General features: G+C 39.1%; 1 protein-coding gene across 14 annotated transcripts in view; it reads right to left on the reverse strand.

Moving 5' to 3' along the window:
- The window catches only part of mbnl1 (muscleblind-like splicing regulator 1), a 46,476-nt gene extending 36,773 nt beyond the window's left edge, over window positions 1-9,703 (reverse strand). For 4 of the 14 annotated variants that reach the window (XM_028020020.1, XM_028020016.1, XM_028020015.1 and 1 more), the window contains exon 1: window positions 1,025-1,531. The gene's annotated coding sequence lies outside the window, so the exon portion shown is untranslated. Of the gene's footprint in view, window positions 1-146; window positions 360-1,024; window positions 1,534-6,535; window positions 6,670-7,409; window positions 7,569-9,071; window positions 9,182-9,398; window positions 9,488-9,605 lie in introns of those variants that run through there. The other 10 variants (XM_028020012.1, XM_028020004.1, XM_028020018.1 and 7 more) reach the window with 7 other exon arrangements.
- Between the last annotated feature and the right edge of the window lie 3,185 nt (window positions 9,704-12,888).

Genomic DNA, 12,888 nt, shown 5'->3' on the forward strand with positions numbered 1-12,888 from the left:
CCATTTCCCCACAAATATTAGCACTTTTGCTGCTTTTAAACTGACAAGATGAGCTAAAACAAACCCAGCATTTTAAAGAAAGAAAAGCACAACACAAGAACCTCAAACAATACTTCAAAGAATTAAAAATGTGTAAATTCACTTACATTCTCTCCCGTTGAAACATCAACTAAATTATCTCCATGTACTTGGACTTCCTATTTGTCCCTCGTTGCCTCTTAAACTTTCTTCCTCCCTATTCGTTACTTGCCTGCTGTCAGACGCATGAAAACACTCAGACAGACCAACCCGCCAACACACACACACACGCCAACAGACAGTCACCCTCTAACACACTCTTCTCTCGCGACCAAAAATGCTTGGCAACATTCTACTGTACTGAAATATAGCTCTCACCAAAAAAGGTAGCAGTAGCCTCCCATGTCACACGTAATTTACATATGCTGGGGCGGGAGTTTGGCTCACACAGCATGCATGTTAAAGACACACAAAGATATGAAGGCATGCTTTCCACCTTTGGGCTGACGCAGCAAGAAAGGGATGGCGGGGGGCAATGCTTTGGAGATCGTTACCATTCTCAATGTTTACCATGCCCTGCAGGATTCCAACATGTCCAACGTTGAGTCAGATGGAGGGAATGGAAGCTGAGTGGGCGATCTATTGATCCTCTCCACTGCTTCCTGGAAAAACCACGGCCCTCCAAAGTCTCTCACACACACACATACACCAGCATATTTTCTCGCAAAGCAGCGCTACCCTCAGGAAGAAGTTGTTGTGTGACTGTTTGATTTGAGCCAAGAATGTGTCTTTCAGTGAGTGTGTGCTCATTTCTATAAAACAAGCTACAACAAATGGAAGTCCACTCGCAGCAGAAGACTGTAACGGCAATGAATCTCTATCTCTCTACCTATGCGCTCCACTGCATGGAGACTTACTTTGCAAAGTGGAGCCTGAAGCTCGCACACGAGGAAAGATCTCGATAAACCAACAAGACAGCGTGGAGGGTGGTGAACCCAGCTCTTACCTCTCACATTGCTCTCCAGTTCTGTGTGCGTGAGCTTCCGTGTGTCGACTGGCTCTGTGTGTTTATGCGCGCATTCAGACAGGCCGCGACAGCAGACCCTTAGGCACCGGCTGGACCATTCTCAGGCAGGCAGGCGGGCAGGGGAAAGGCAGGCAGAACGCAGCAAGGCAGAGCGACTGGCAGAGGAGAGGCAAGCGAGGGAGTGAGTGAATCAGCAGCGAATGAGTGAAGGAGCAGTGCAGAATCGAGCACCAGAGTGAGAGAAGGAGAGAGAGAAAACGAGAGCGAGAGAGGAGGAGTGTGTGTCTGATTGCACGCGCGCGCCGGCGTGTGCGTGCTTGTGTGTGTGAATGTGTTGCAGTGTATCCCCTCCCCAGGCTCTCTTCGAGCGTCTGAGCTGGGCTGTGCCGAGCTGTGCTGAGACGGGTTGGGTTGTGTCTTTACTGATCCCCCAGCCTCTGGATCGTCTGTCTGCTGCAGGGAAGTGCTGCTCGCTGGGCGGCAGTAGCAACAGCTGTGGAGGAGGAGGAGGAAAAGAAGGGAGAAGGAGGAGGGAGTTCTAACTGCACTGAGCATACAGATCCTGCAGATCCCTCTCCCTCTGTCTAATCTACGCTCAAAGCCAGCCACGCCCCCACCCTCCTTAAAACAACACCAGGAAGTACTGGCTCACTTACAGCAGCATTGCCCTTGCCTTTCCAGTGAAACTGGGGAAGGAGAGAGGAAACGGGCAAGAAAAAAAGAATGAGAGAATAATTTAAATAAAGAAATATGATAAACATTAAAAAAAAAAAAAAAGATCGCGGACAATGAGATGGGGGTATCCAAAAGCAATACATCACGACCATGAGGTTAGACTATCAGTAAAGTATGTGAAAGTTGGGTAGAAAATGGAAGCTGGGTGGAATGAAAAGAATAAGGGGTGTGGAGGAAACAAGTATGGAAAGATTTACAGGGAGTGTGTGACAGAATAGGTCTGGCTTCTGTCCCGCTCCCCTCTTTCTCCTTCGAGCTGCTTTTCTGCTGTGGCATGCAACCCTCAGCTCAGTCTCACATTGCGACAGCATCACACGGTACACCAGTCATACCCAACTTGCACTGTAGTAATATTCTAGATATGCTACTAGTGGTATATTTAAGGTAACATCGAGGAGAAAAAGTAAGTAGAGGAAGTTTGTTGCATTTCAGAAACTTAATAAAGAACAAAGTAAAAGTGGGAAAACATATATAGCTAAAAAGTCTCCTGGCTGTTGACACAAGGCTTCTGTGCATCAACCTTTGCATTCGGGGAAGAGCTGTTGTGTCGGGGGGAGCCTCTAAAAATTGAATTCAGCTATGATGCTGCAATATCCGGTAGCTTAGGAGATAGAGGCCCTGGCATCAAAAGGGATCCTTCCAGATTTTAAGCTGCGAGCAGAGCTTTGTTACTGATACTCTTTTCATTCATACTCTTGTGAAATCTCATTTTCCTTGATTGTGATCAGAGGAAAATAACTTTTATATAGTTTTGTTTGAAATACTAAAACTGCTTTACTAAATATTTTCTTTAACAAAGAAAGGAAATTCTATGTTGGTCCTAAAAATGAGCTAGCTGAGAAAACATGCAGCCGAAATATTTTAGGGGATATTTCAGCATTTGAGAAAGTGATGTTCCAGAAAAAGCAGATATTACGCAGTTAACATCTTACTTTCAGTATATATTTCTCATAGTATCTTCATTTAGTAAAAATTTAGAACAGTTTGGGCAGAAAGCTGGAGCTAACAGCTTCGTATCTCAGCTGATATTGCTGAGATGAAAACAACTTTTATTGTTTTGTGTTTCTTTTCAGACCTTTTTAGACGGTGAAAACATTCCAAGATATGAAGGTTCAGATTTAAACCAACTAATCAAACCATTGATGGTCCAAGACCAAAACAGACTTGTTCTGTCTTAAAGTAACTCCAACGTCAATAACATCAAAATGCTTTTATGGAAACACCGTTTTAAGAGCCTTTAAACAGGTAAGGGTATTTGAGGACCTGGTTTGGTCATGGACTCCGTAGAACTCCGAAATATTTTAGGGGATATTTCAGAATTTTCTGAAAAATGTGAAATATTTCACATTTTGTGTGAAATATATTCTTCCTACATATTTCACACAAAATGATCTCTGGTGTTGCACCACCTGTTACCTCCATTTCCCCTGAACATTATCAATCTCTAAAGATTTAAACCATGGACCCCAATCTCTGGTCTTTGAGGATGGGTGTCCAGCAACTTTTCGATGTCTCTGGTACAACCCACCTGAATCAAAGGGCTGAACTAATTCCAGCTTTTAATCTCTTCAATGACATTGTGTTCTACGGAGTCCTTCTAACAATCTAATTGCTTAATTCTGGAAAGTTAAAGGACAGACACATCTAAAAGCTGAATGAATGCACTCCTCAAGGTCCAATGTATCAAACATCTGGTTTTGAGGTCCACAAATCAGCCTTCGCTGTCAAGTAGCTGTGACAGTTTGGAGATAGGAAATGTGGTCTTAAACTGGTAGTTTGTGCCTTTAGGCCTCAAGGCCTCAGGGAACAACTACTACCCAAAAATCAAGAAGCCAATAGAGTTATCAGACACAAGCTGGATATTAACTGTTTATAACCTTCAGAAAGGATTTTCAATCAATGTGGAAAAGATTATGTTGTCTTCCATCTCAACATGGAAACATTGTTGAAAGGTGAAAGCGTGTTTACTCAAAGATGTCTACTGATATCCAAATGTGCTTTAACGGTTTTCAGGGAGTTGAATATATAGACAAGCCAACATATTTATTTAGACTGATTCGCAGCGGGTCTGTCAGATAAAAAAAACACTTCATATGTTATGTAAAGACGAGTATTAGCTAGCCTTTAAAAGTAATTTAACAAAAAGATGTCTGTGGACATCCGGTCTTGAGAGGATAACCTTTTAATAGGTTCTGAACAAGCACCTTTTGTTTGAAGTGCTTCCTCAGTTCTGACTGAAAGGTGAAGGCATTTCCTTTGAAGACATTACATTTTGTACACCCAAACTCTATGGTAATTCTCACTCTTTTTTCCTAGAAAATGGTATAATGTTATATGTATATTAATTTAGATGTGAGTAACATACAACTGGACAGCCCCGGTATTTCCTAGTATGTCTTGTAAAGAAACTCAAATGTTTGAGTTTGTCCTTCTTTAACTAGTCTGAGCAAACTAGATCCAATGTTGCATCTCTCCACACATGGTGATAAGTCATTGCGAATTTACACATCGTCTCTTAAATCCTTGGTGCTAATTTGTAGTTAAGTCAGCAGCAGGGGTCAATGTCTTATAGTTCACTATACCCAATAGTGAATTATGTTGATGCAGTGAGAAAGCACAAAACACTTTGTTATGCAAAATATAACAAGCGAGTGAATTTTATGTGCCTCTGGAAAGAACTACTTCCTATTATGGAGCCATCCAGTTGGAATGCTGTTTTAAATTATCGGAACATTAGCTTTGGAAGGAAGGCAAGTTTTTCTTGACCCATAATTTGAAACAGTGACTGATTTTCTTACACATACTAGCATTAGCTCTAAAGATCTGAAGTCCCTGTGAAACTCAAACACTGACGTGGAATTTCCCCTTTTCTGCTGCAGCTGACAGTGTGCTACTGCCTCTCTCTGTTCTGCCCTCTGCATCTTTCTTTCACTCATCCACCTAGCTATCTTATTCATATATTTATGAACTATGCATCATACTGCCATTGGTAGCTCATATCACAATAGCTTAAATCCAAACATGGACAAAAGCTTTGTCTTAAAAAGCCATCCAGCCTCTATGTCTGCTTTATACACAGTTTTATTTCCCTACCGATCTAAACATAGATCTGACAACTGAAACACATTTTGCATTCACGAAACATTTGCACATTTAGTCGGACGCGCAACATTTTCAGGTTTCGTTCTGCAAAAGTTTGAGTCAAATCTACAAAAAATGTCTTAACTTTGCTAATTTCTACATATTTCTCCAAATGACATTAACCAAATGGTTTAATCTTTTTTTCCATATGTCTTGTCTTATAGACAGAAGGGTGTTGTAACTGCTCCTCTCTGTGGAGTTCAGTGAGAGCAGCATGAATAAACACAATGAGTCTGAGAAAACTGTTCACACACAAGCGATGATAACCAACCGAAAACAGGAAGAAGTGAGTAAGTGGTAAACTAAAAGGGGAATTCCGCCAGTAAGAAAAGTGAAATAGCCAACTACTCAGCCCCTAAACACAAAATTGTTGTTAGATTTAGCAAATCGCGAAAATTAACTCCACCAACGTCAGCTCCAAGGTGAAATTGTCTCTGCTTTGCTGAGTCCAAATATTTGATTTAGGATTTGTATCTTTTAAAAATATCATTTCAGGCTTATAGTTATCAAAAAGTAAAACTAAGAGAGGATTCTTGAGCAAATTTCATAAAGAAGCTTTACAAATTTTGATGGTCCATTTAAGTCATAATTTAATCTTGGCAGCAACAGGTTTTCATGTGTGACTCATTTGTCTCGGTCAAATAAAAAAGTCCTCACATCAAGTTTTACCTCCACATGTCCTCTCATATTTTACCTCATCCATAATGAACACAACTTTCCATCTTATGTGCTTTCATATCATCTCACGGCTGAGCTATTTGTCAGTCCTCTGTAAATGACTTTGGTTGGCAGATGTGAACTCTCACTGGCCCGAGGAGACATCCCAGAGCTTCTGTGAGCCAAACTCTGAAGGCTCATCCATCATAAGGTCTCCAAGTACACATTACAATCACATTACAGACCATCACAACAACTGGAAGAGCACAATGATTTAGAATCAAATGAAAACAGCTTAGGGTTGAATTTAAAACGGTCCCGTTTACAGGCTGCAAAATGACAGCAAAATATATTTCCCAGAGACCAAAGCAAAAGTGCTCTCTCTTTGTTTATAACAGGTTAAAAGTTAAACAAATGCGCTTCTTCTTGTAGAATTGCGGTAGCATGTGCCTGTTGCATACTTTGTGGTTTTCTCTAAAGTTTTTTTTTTTTCCATTTTGACACAGTGGTGTCAAAATGCAGGTGCAGTTCAAACTGTCAGATCTGAAATACCAACTAAGGAAATAGCAGTCTGCTTTGTCCCCATCTAACACCAAAGTATTTAAGAGCAGATACTGTTTGAGCTTTGAGCTTATCTTGGAGATAAAATAAAACTAAATGGAAACACCTTTGCGTAGGATTTCATTGGAACTTTATCTCATTTTCTGTTTGAATGCAGTCAGCAGATAAAATATATAACCATTATACGCTCCTTACACACAAATTCTACTTACAGTGGTGGAAAGAATTTGAGAAATAGCTAAATTAGTTGACGTTAGATTCGTATTGTAAGTCTTGTAGAAAGTAACTATAGCACAACAACAAACACAAAACAATAAATACTCTTAGAAATAGTTGCACACCGAGTCAGTATACAGATATAAATCCTTGAGATAGATTTATAGACAGAAGTTTTACCTGCGTGTCTGTCTATCGCTGACGTGCCACTGGGACAGACCAAGTCGCTTCAATGCAGGTCATGCTGGTGCAGTGCATTGTGGGACGAACTGACATCTTCATTCCTTCCTTCCTCTACTTCTCTCACTCTAACTCTCTCACATTCTCATAATAGTACCGTCTGCTTGGCAACGGCCATACCGCAAATGTGGTCAGGTTTACTGCAAGCCATCACTGCGGAACATCAAGTCTCCATGACAACAGCTCCTTTATCTCATTTGCATCTTCTGCTTGCATTATGAACTCATGCCAAATATGGTCACCTTGTTATTTTTGCCCGCCTCTCTCAGGATCCCCTTTTTTTTTATAACTTCCTCTTTCCCTCCATTTGCACAACTGTGCATGCACTCTTCGCATTTAACATGCGTACTCTGAAGATCTAACAGAAGCACCTGCTACAAGCAAGTACAGCTTTCGATTAAAGTGTGCAAAGTACAATCATGCGACTTCTATAGTCACCAGGTTATGAGTTATGTCCTATTCTTCCACACATTTATGCTGCATTAACTTATACCAGTGGATTTCACAAACAACTTCATCACCGTGTCAACAAAAAAGTTAATATTTTTAATAATTTAAGAGTACATTTTTACAGCTACACTCATTTATTTTGAGGTCTGTGACTAATAAAAAGAAGTCTGTCTATGCATGCTTAGAAATGTTTCTAAGAGCACATTAAAAGAGGAAGAGTATGTGACATTAGGTCAGTTTGCAGCTTGAGAGATAAGCTGTAAAGCTAAATGATACATTAGGACACGGAGGGCTTGTAGGGTGTCGCTGAGTCACACACACAAACATCCACATACACACACGCACTCTACTGGGCTTCACTTACCCCTTCGGTTCTTCGTCTGCGTAGACCAGTGCTGCATTTCCTCCACTCCTTTTCCTCCCAGAAGGACTACGTCTATCAAACCTTCACTGGAATGTTGAACCAGGCCTCTGGGGCCCACACACGCAGCAACACTCAGCAGCACTCAGCACCTGTCTCCAACTGCCAGCGCAGAGAAAGAGACACGGTCAATCACACAGGACAGCACAGCAAAGTGGGAAAAATAAGTGAGAGAGTAGGAGGTGGGAAGCTAGCAGTTCATCAGCAAAATACTCTTCTAGATAAGGAACAAAAGAAAAATAATTACTTTTACATTAAGCCGTCTTTAAATAAACTGGGCTGCTTCTTTGCAAAAATGATACACAAAAGTACTGCCTAATATCTATTCTAAATGTCAAACAAATAAAAAGTAAATTGAATCTGCTGTCTTAAAACAAACAGAACTGGAATTGAACGGGAGTGGAATTTTGGACTTTCAACAAGTCTAGTATAACCATTTATACAATTCCTAGTAGCCTTCCAAGATCATTTTTCAATCATTCTAAGTATTAAAACCATTGGAGACATTTTCAGTGGTCTGCTAATACAAAAATTTAAGTGTTTGGTAATAATGGCTATCAGGAGATTATTTGGAGGAAAAGGTGAAAGCTGGCAGGCCTGAGGACATCATCTATTAATTTTAGGGGTGTTTGCATCATTTTGAGAGGGTGTGATAGTACAGGAAGGACTTGTGCCCTGCACAAAATATATGGCATCATAAAAAAGCATTATGTGGAAAGATTGAAGCTACATTTTAAAACATTAGCCAGGAAGTTACAGCTTGGGCACAAATTGATCTTCCAAACAGACAATGAGACAAAGCACAGCACTGAATTAGTTAGTTGCGAAGTGGCTTAAAGATGACAAAGTACATTTTTTTGAATAGTCATCTCAAAGCCCAGAGCTTAGTCTCATGGAATATTAGTAGATAGCACAAAAGGAGCTAGGGAACAATACAGTAAAGCTGACTCAGTTACACCAGTTCTGAGTGAAGGAATGGGCCAAAACTCCAGAAAACTGTGCTGAAAAGCTTGTGGAGGGATACAAAAAATGTTTGACACAAATAATATTAAAAAAGTAATTAATCAATTCTACAGATATAGTTCTAAAATGAAAAAAAAATCTCTAAAATATATAAAGACTTAGCTCCTATTATTCCTTCAGTAAATATAAATACTTTTGGTAATGCTAACTAACCTAAAACAGGAAAAGTACTGTCCGATTTATTTTTCTTTTGCTACAATATATTTTAAAATAAATAAATAAATTGTAAGACGGTACATAATACTTTAATTTGAAAGAAAAAGATATTGCTTGATAAAATAATTTTATTTTACAATAACAATGTGCAAATTGTAACTAATAATTAAAGTTTTCATGAAGCAAAAAACTACAAAAACACTTTTTGACTTTTGAAATATGAACATTTAATTAGATCAGCTTCCAATTAAAAAATAACATTTTTAAACCTAAAAGGTCAACATGGTAAAATATATAAAAAGATTTGCTCCTTTGATAACAGTACTATGTATTTAATGTTTGTAGTTTGAACTATATACACAATGACAAATCAACTGTAAATTACAAAACCTTTCTTAGTTTTAAACATATATTCCTTTAACTTACCGCAGAGCCCCTGGCAGCAGCAGTCTCGCCCACTCTCTGAAAGGCTGCTGTGACTTCAGGGTTGGAAGTCAGTAAAATTGGGCCTAATTTAGCCTCCCCAGCATTGCAAGCTGCCATCAAACACAGACAGAGAGAGAGAGAGAGAGAGACCCTTCCCTTTTAAAATCTCTTTGGAAACTTTGGTCCACAAGAGGTACCACTACATTCTTATCTTAATGTGAAGAGATACAATTGTTTGAGAATGTGCAATTTCTACAACTGCCTTTATCTAAAAGTTATAAACTGAAGCAAATTGAAACCAAGTAAAATTCAACAAGTTTATTTCACCTTAATTTACGAGTGCCTTATCTTTCCCCAACTGTCACCAGATATGTAGGCAGATTTGCAAATGGGTCCCAAGCCAGAATCAGAGCAACCTGTAATAAAATCACACCGGTAATTAGGTGAGAAGAGGCAACCTATCTAAGAGTCTATGCTTCCACCCTCCACTTAGCCAGGCCCTGACACTGTCATATAATCTTTAATAACACCAACCTTCTCTGTAACTAGACGCTGCAGGCATAGAGGTCATCTGGCTGAAGTTCATGTGACAAAGAGATGTAGAGAGGGTGAGAGTAGAGCTGTAACTCCACCTCATATAACCCACTGATGCAAAACCTAGTACTTTTATTTGCGCTTAAAATGTTTCAATTATCTACTTATTATAAACGTCTGCACTGCCAATGCGTAGGAAAGGAGGAATCATAGTTAATGACTCTGACACACCAAGCATTTCCTTTAGAAACAAACAACAGATGAGCACAATCTGTTTGTTGATGTATGTCTGACAACACATGGTAGTACAAAAAGGGCAAGGCATTACTGCTAGTCAGTGCAGTTATGAAAATAATAGACACATCACTCCATTAACTGTGGCATTCTATGTATTCAAAATAAAAGGATTAGATGAGGATTACTCTTTGAGCCTCAATTCCCCTCAGATTGTGGAGTTTTTTTTTTCTCGTGATATGGCCACACATGTATTATTGAAGACAGTGATCACATGAGTCATGGTATGGAATACAAAACAGGATTAGCCACACTGGTGTGGTGAAGTACCTCACAATGCGTAGCAGGCTGAAAAATGCATGTTTGTAATTTTGCTTCATTTGTATAAAACACCCAAAGCAGAAGAGTGTTTCAAATGAATCCCATTAGTCTGTCAGAGGTCCCTGTACAACCAACATGCATAATACGGAAGCAGAAGCAAATGCAAAATCCAGAGACTGTTGTTAGACAGGAAGATATGCATACTTCTACACACAAGTCATCTACTTGCATCACTGTTCAGATTGGAATTTAGATTTTGTTTTTCATGATTATGTTGTGCTTTTCCATTAATTCATCTTTAAGATTTACACCTGACTGGCTGATACACATAATGAAAAATACTGTATATTTTGGAAAGAAATCCTACACCATGAGCCAAGGAATGGGTACAAAATTCCTCAGTTGAATCAAGAACCTTCCTGCTGTGACCTGACAGCACTGTTCGACTCTATGGGACCAAATTAGTTTCTAAAAAAATGTCTCTGCTAGCTTCTTAGCATCGGTCATTTTTAGTGCTTAAAGTCACACTTTAAAATAAAATGAGAACGCATGAAGAACAATCTCACAATGCCATAAACTGCTAATGAGGTTATTCGACACTAAGACGTTTTGTTGAAATGGGCTGATAGTAAGTAACTAAAACAGTATTTGAAAATCACTTAAAAACATCTTCCTCACTTAGTAACCTAGCAACCAGTCATTTCAACGTGGAAGCCATTGTGATTCTTAAAATTTCCCCACATAATTATATCCCTCCTCAGCCAATCACATGAGGCCTTGAGCCATAAATAACAGTCTGCTCCCCTACAGAGCTGTGCAAGTCTGTGCCATAAAGTCAACAAACACTTTCTCCAGTAGCGGGTCCTGCACAGCACGGGATTGGTCTAGCTGAAATTAAGATAAACACAAGAGGAAGAGGGCAGTAGGGAGGCAGAGAGAGGGAGAGGAGAGAGAAAGATAGGCATGAATGCAAAGAATGGCAAGAGTGGAGTGATGGAAAAAAAAGAGGAAAAGATAAACAAATGTAGCCTATGATTATAGTGTCGCTGTGGAGGTTGTTAAATGGAACTCTGGTTATGAGCTGTATCATTACAGACTGTGCAAACAGTTGGTAAAATAAACCCCTTCTCTTTGAAACACTGGCTTGCTACAAGATCAATTCACACAGCTTAAACTAAATTATTGAACTATTTACCAAAAAACTACAAAAATAGCACAATAGCAGAACCTCTCGTCTGTATGCGCTGTACTTTCAGGCCAAGTGCAGCACTAACCGCAGTGCTGTTGAACAACTTAGTCTCTTGAGAATTATATTTAGATTTTATGACCAATACTAAACTGTGACCCATTAGGATAATTTAAGATATGAACTCAGTATGGTAACAAGTCATAACTCCAATTAAAATCAAGTCATTTCACCTCACATGGCTGGAAGAGGACATTGTTCCATTTGCTCACTACGGGTGATGATGGCTAGGACTGGGAATGTTGCTAATGTGTTGCAAAATACCAAAACATTTGTGTTTATTTAGAGGTCAGATGGTTTATCAGACCTCCTCGTTCCACATCTTCACTTAGCGTCTGTGTGGCAAAATGGTGACACAGTTGCACAATGTTAAAGCCTCTTTTTTAGATAAGTTATTTTCAAATTGCCACAAAGCCTTTTGAAACAAACAGTTAAAATATGTGGTCACACACTTCCTGAGACTGATGAACATACGTGTCATTAGTAAAAAAAAAAAAAAAAAAAGTAGCAATGTCTATTGTTTTTTTGGCAGCTCTTATACAGGGAACTGGTTCTTTCAAGGCCCAGTCACACTTAATTGTGCATGCTTATAATACGATATGTGTAAGTGTTTTAGCACACGCAGAAGAAAATTTTTGCAGAAGGGTAAGAGCTTTGTGCATTATTTTTCAAACTTTACCGGTATTGTTTTATGACCCCCAATGACTTCTGGAGAAAGGCACCAGCAGCTTTTTTATAGCCTGCGTGTATTAAAAATGGGTGGATGGATGTTACAGTGTCTTGCAGAAATAGTGATTCAACTAAACATTTTTCATCAATTGTCAAATCCAAAAAAACTTTAATGTGTTTTCAATTTCCTTTGACGTTGTAGAACAATACAGAGTAGTGCGCGATTTTAAAATGGAAAGAAAATGATTTTTTAAATTAATTTTTGCTCGTTTACTCTGATACTCTGAAAACAAGAAAGCTAATTGGCTTTACAACTCACCTAATAAGCAAAGCAAGGATACCTGCGTGTAATTTAAAATTACTATGAAAACAGTGTGTTGGCAGAGGTTTCAGAAGTTTGTCAGAGCTCAATAACAAAGACTAAGCACCACATACTCAGCAAAAAATTTGGAAAGAACCATTGATAAACGGCGGAATACAAATGTATGTCCTCCTTTCAGATTTTGACTTCTATTAAACATATGACAACCTATGCAGCTTTCTCACTAATGCACAACCTTGTTTTGGTCTATTCCATAAAATTATATATGGCACGATGCAGGTTGTAGTTAAAAAAATTAAGAAAAGGTTCAAGGGGTAACAATACTTTAGGAATGGATTTTATTTTCCAATTTATTCTCGTAAACCTAAAGGGCAAATCTACATCTTTAAAGGTGAGACACCTGGATGTGACACAACATGCAGATCCACCTAACCTCTTTCTCAGTTGCTAGCAAATTTTCTTACATACCTCCCAATTGGGATTCTGCTAGC

The sequence above is a fragment of the Xiphophorus couchianus genome, chromosome 6 (assembly GCF_001444195.1).
Source record: "Xiphophorus couchianus chromosome 6, X_couchianus-1.0, whole genome shotgun sequence".
Classification (NCBI taxonomy): Eukaryota; Metazoa; Chordata; class Actinopteri; order Cyprinodontiformes; family Poeciliidae; genus Xiphophorus; species Xiphophorus couchianus.